At 34.1% G+C, this 5,818-nt stretch overlaps 1 pseudogene; it reads left to right on the plus strand.

Moving 5' to 3' along the window:
- The first annotated feature begins 1,805 nt into the window (after positions 1-1,805).
- On the plus strand, positions 1,806-4,164 carry LOC120139284 (annotated as a pseudogene).
- Positions 4,165-5,818: the final 1,654 nt, after the last annotated feature.

Raw genomic sequence — 5,818 nt, forward strand, 5'->3', positions numbered from 1 at the left:
TAGTATTCAATCCATAAAGTGCATAATAAATTAATCTACCATGCTGAAAAACGAAATTTACCTGATCATCCCACGCTTTTCCACTGTTATACATCACAGCAGCACCGAGGCTCCTAGTCAGGTTAATGCCAGTGCTGGTGATCGGAATGATGGCAAGGTGGACCACACAACACAAATCATATTGGCAATAGAGCCAACACCTAAACCCTCACCAAACACTTCAATTATATACAAGATTGAACTAATAATAACTTTGCATATATGCTACTAATATGATACTCACAGGGACATGGGAATCGCGTGCCTTTCTTTTGGGATCGATGGCAGAGAAAACAATGTAGATAAGTTTAAAGGTGCCGATTATCTTCACTCCCAAAACGGCACACATCGAGTTCCTGGGAGCCACGATGTTCACAGCGCCGCCTAGTGTATTGTAGCAGTGTTTCATGACAAACTTCGCTAAACCTACGCCAAAAATAGCTTCCAATCACTGTGCCACCATGTAGGCAGACATTCGAACCAGCGAAACCTTCAAGATCTTCAATGTAATAGGCACCGGAGGTTGAAGCCACATCTTTATCGGTTGTGTCAGTAATCGGTAGAGCTTCTTCGAGGATCGCCTCAAGGATGTGAAACCTTCTAACGAGTCAAGCTCTGATACCAATTGTTAGGATCGAAGAGGCTCAATTGAACAACCAAAAGTGTTGCAAGGGGGTGAATTGATAATAAATTTTTTAGGGAGTAAGGAGAGTAAAAGATAGAGAAAATTTGGCACAAGGATTTATAGTGGCTCGACTTATCAACCAAGTATATCTCCACTACCTAAGCTCCTCACTTAGGATTTTATAACAAATTCATTAATTTTTTCTTTCTTTTTCAATGATAAAGAGATAACCTTTACACTCCCTATCTTTTTACTTGGCTAAGATAAAACCAATCCCTTTTACAAAAGGTAAAAAGAAGTAAACAAATAAACCTATCAAAGGCAAGAACAAATATTTACAAGAGAGATAAAATAAGATTGAAAAACTCTTCTCTTGTGTTTGAATGCTAGGATAGGTGTTCTAACCCTTCTTCAAGTGTCTTGAACTTGTATTTATATGTTGGAGTAAAATTGTGGTCGTTTCTAGTCGTTGGGGATGATTTTTAGCTGTTTGGGGATGAAAAACTCTACAAAATAATACTGCCCAATATAGAGGTATCGGTACTCCTAAAGGGAGTATCGGTAATACCTTTGTTATTTTTAAATTAACTAGTCGTTGGGGTCTGATGGTATCGATACTACTATACAAAGTAGTATCAGTATCCCTTTGGTATCAATATTATTTTTGCATTCTAGAATTTGAGCAAAGCTGGTAGTATCGATACTACCTAGTGAGTATCGATATTTTTCTTACCTTTGGTATCGGTATCATATGAACAATATTAGTACTATTCATGATGTATCGATACTGTAAGAACAATATCAATAATTCTTGTCCAAAAAAATATTTTGTGCTCAATTCCAAGTAAAATGGATTTTGAATTATTTTTAAAAACTTTGAATAAATTCAATTCAAATCCAAAAATAATTTGACTTAATTATTATATCAAAATATAATTTAACAACATTCTTTGTTTTTTTGATTTGATTTATTCGTAGAATATTGCTTCTAATGTAACTAATAAGACCAACTTTTTTAAGGGGTTTTTTTATATAAAAAAATTTGGGAACGGAGGCCTTTCGTTCTAATAAGGAATCCCAAGTTTAAGTTTGATTATGCTTCCCATCCGCAACAACACACGTCAGCAATTAATCGGTGGCTTTGGAATCTCAGACCGTCAAACATATGATCGAAGACGTCTGCGCTGATAACGGAATCCCCTTGCCCAATGTCACCAGTAAGATCCTCGCCGAGGTCATTGAGTACTGCTAAAAGCACGTTGATGCGCCTAAGATCGACGATCGATTAGCCGATGAAGACCTTAAGACTTGGGACGCTGACTTCGTCAAGGTCGATCAAGCTACTCTCATCGATCTCATTCTGGTTAGTCTCTCTCTATTTGGTGATATTTCAATTTTTTTATCGGTGGCTAGGATAGGGTTTTGGAATTGAGGATATAGGAGAAACAAAAAATACTATTTGAATTTTTAGCTGTTTTTGGGTATATGATAAATGTGATGCGAATCGGGTTTTCGCGTAATTGGGCATTTTCTTTATTGTGTTTAAATCGTTTGCCTTTAATGATCTATAGGTGTTTTAGTTTTGAAGGCTAATGAAAGGAGTATACTTGGATGAATCTTTAATCGTGTACATGTCGTAGAGTTTTCATAAATTTGAAGAAGCCATTGCGGTGCAAGTAGCAGTTTGGGTAAGGCCTGCTTGTTGCTTAGTGGAATTAATGTTGTAGTCAGGGCCGGTCCTGACATTTGAAGGGCCCTAGGCAAAAGAAGAGATAAGGGCCCTTAAAAAAATAACTTAAAATTCAAGAATAAATTTCGGTAGACGCCAAACAAATTTTTTCATTAAAAATTATACGAGTAGATTTTATTATATTAACCAACATTATTTTACCAAATATATAAAGAGACATCACAATTTTTCACTCAATTTACTCCTTTGGAGTAAGATAAAATCTCAAATTCCCAATTTGATAATTGACACTGTTGACATAAATATTAATAATTATAACATGGACACCAAAATAAAAACATCAAAAAGAGAGCAAGTGAGCAGATACATAAAATCTCCTTATCATAATGATAACCAGCAGGTGTCTCACCCTTTAAATTCTGATAAAAGTAAAAAAATTAATAAATTAAATCTTATATTTTGAAAGAATTGAGGAATACATCAAACTTTTACCAAATAACATAGGTTTTGATCACTATGCAATTGAAAGCATCAACTTTTTAATTGGGCCACAGCGAGCACTCGAATTTAATAACATGGACTAACCCATTGTGATGGAAGCCATATCCTATCGTTCCATAATTTAAGCAACAATATTCGACCAATTATTTATTTTCATGGTTATGGGTGTCATTAGGAAGCCCTAGAAGGCTAGAAGTTAAAGCTTGCTGGGAGCAGTAACTGAATATATTCATTCTATCTATTTCACTCGAATGATATTAATTTGTCACAAATACAAAGAGTGTGCAAACATCCACTTTATATCCCAACCACCCTGACCCCTTTTGCTTATTTCAGTAGTAAAATACACACACACCATTCGTCCATTCCCATTGTCCCACCACAACCAAATCAACCTAAGTCATTGTCTTATCGACTATCGTCTTATCGAATAGCAATAGAAAGGGAAAAGAAAAGAAAAAAATAGCTCAATTATTTGGTGCACGCATTAATTAAGCTGTTGTGCAAGTAATTTTTGTCCAAACCTTACTCCTTCAAATATGGTAGTTTTCAAATTCCAATGAAATTGTAAGCACTAAGCAGATACGAAAGGCACAACTTTTGGTTGAGAAAAAAGAAAAGAAAGGCAGGAGTTGCCGACGAGCAGGATGTAATATTTACAGAAATTAAAAAGAAAAATGATTTATACCGGTTTAGGTCTCGTTAATGCCTTCTTGATGAGTTATGGTGAGGGACGATGAGGATGAGATGGAAGCACCGAACCAGTGAATAATGATCGCCTGACTGGTCGCCTGAGGTCCGACGAGACTGTGCGTGAATGGTGACTCGTGACTTGAGATTGAGAGTCGTGGTGTGTTAGCCGTTAGGGATTGAAAGTTTCTAATTTGGGGTTAGAAAATGAAAAACAAGATAGAAAGTGAGAAAAATGGGCCCTGTTTTTTCTGGATATATATTTTAACGTGATTTTGTGCTTGAAGTTAAAAATGTTTGAAAAAAATGGGCCCCCTTCTCGCCTGGGCCCTAGGCGGTCGCCCTCCTCGCCTGGGCTCAGGGCCGGCCCTGGTTGTAGTTGAACAATATTTATCCCTTTTTCATTAGGTTGTCGAAAACATCCTCTTTTTGTAAGTTTTTTTTGGAAGGCGGTAAACTATTTGAACATCAAAGGCTTGCTGACATGATAGAGGGAAAGACCCCTGAATAGATCAGGAAGACATTTAACATCAAGAATGACTTCACCCCCGAGGAGGAGGAAGTTCGCCGGGAGAATCAGTGGGGCTTTTGAATGAAGTAATTGCTATTTGGATGTTATGAAAGCATGGTGTCATAACCGGTTTTCGTCCGGGCACGAATTTTTTACTTGGCGGAAAACGTGATGTGAATAAATGGTTTTTAAAATAATTTGGGAGTCGCCATCGGCCTTTTGGGTCAGGTAGGTCGAATACCTAAAAAATTATCTTTTAAAAGAGTTTTTAAGAAAACATCAGTTAAAAGATAAACTGATCTGCGTTTAACCAAAAATTTATTTTTTTTAGAAATAAAAAGGGATTCGTGGTCGGTTACGTTTAGGGAATGATTAGCACCCCTACAACGCCCAAAATTGGTACTTTTTAATTATAAATTGTCTCTATTATTAGAAATTTAAAAATTCAAAATATATTTAATTTATAATCCTATTATTTCAAAATTATAATAATGAAAAAATATATTAATAAAATATTTATTTATTTAGAAATATCAGAAAATGATTTCCAGGTGCCTTAAGACAGCTCTTTTCTTTGATATTAAAAAATAAATAAATAATTAAAACATTTTTCTAATAATAATAATAATATATAATTAAAAAAATAGGATATTTATTTATTTAAAAATATCAGAAAATGACTTCTAGTTGTTTTAAGACTGCCCTTTCTTAATATTGAAAAATAAATAAATATCAAAATATGATTATTTTCCTTAAAAGTAATTTATATAAAATTAATTTTATAAATAAGATTTTTATTTAATAAACAAATAGAATAAATAAATAAATATTATATATATAAAATAATCATGAAAATAATAATTTAAACATATATCAAAAGTAATAATAAAATAAAATAATAATAATTAAAATGAAAGAAATTAAAAGTAATAATATTAAAATCTATAGGATCGTATTCATAAATATATTAACTTAAAATGTAAAAATAATAAAATTTATGGTTAAAATTAAGATTATATAAAATTTAATGATCAAATTATAAAATATAAATAATTAAGAGACATAGTTAGAATTATCATAAAATATAAATGCTAGTAGTGTAATTAGCCATTAATTATTTAATCGGTGATTAAAATAGAAATATTAAAATTATTAGGGACTAAATGCATTATTTATCCTAAATATATAAATACACATATCATTGACTAATTTACAATAAACTAAAATTCAAATATATAATTAAAACGTATAAAAATTAAGTTTAATGACCAAAATGAAAGTTTACAAAACTTGGAGGTTAGCGGGCATGGTTTACCTACGTGAGAAATTACACAGGGGTCCCTCCCCCAAAACGGCGTCGTTTGGGGAGGGATTTATATACCCCTAAATCGGCTGAGAAGGGCTCCAAGCCTCTCATTCTCTCTTTTCTTCTTCTCTCTCTTCTGGAGAGAGATATATCATCTCTCTCGTTTCTCTCCGGCTTCCCTTGCCTGAGGGAAATTCAGAGATGCTGACCACCGTGCTCCGGTGGTAACCACCACCGCCGGCTACCATATACGGTGGTCGGATTTTACATAAAGACCCCAAAATAAAGCCTATAACCTCCCAAGGCCAAATCTGGCCTTGGTTTGCCCTAAAAAACTCTTGATTGGAGCAGATCTAGAGAAATACCTTCGGGTATTTCGAATGTTTCGTCGGCACATAGCGTCTCCGGTCACCGCGTGGTTTCCTCGGTAAGTTCTTTCTCCTTTCTTTCTTTCTG

This window comes from Hibiscus syriacus, unplaced genomic scaffold (genome assembly GCF_006381635.1).
Source record: "Hibiscus syriacus cultivar Baekdansim isolate YM2019G1 unplaced genomic scaffold, ASM638163v2 tig00110733_pilon, whole genome shotgun sequence".
Lineage (NCBI taxonomy): Eukaryota > Viridiplantae > Streptophyta > Magnoliopsida > Malvales > Malvaceae > Hibiscus > Hibiscus syriacus.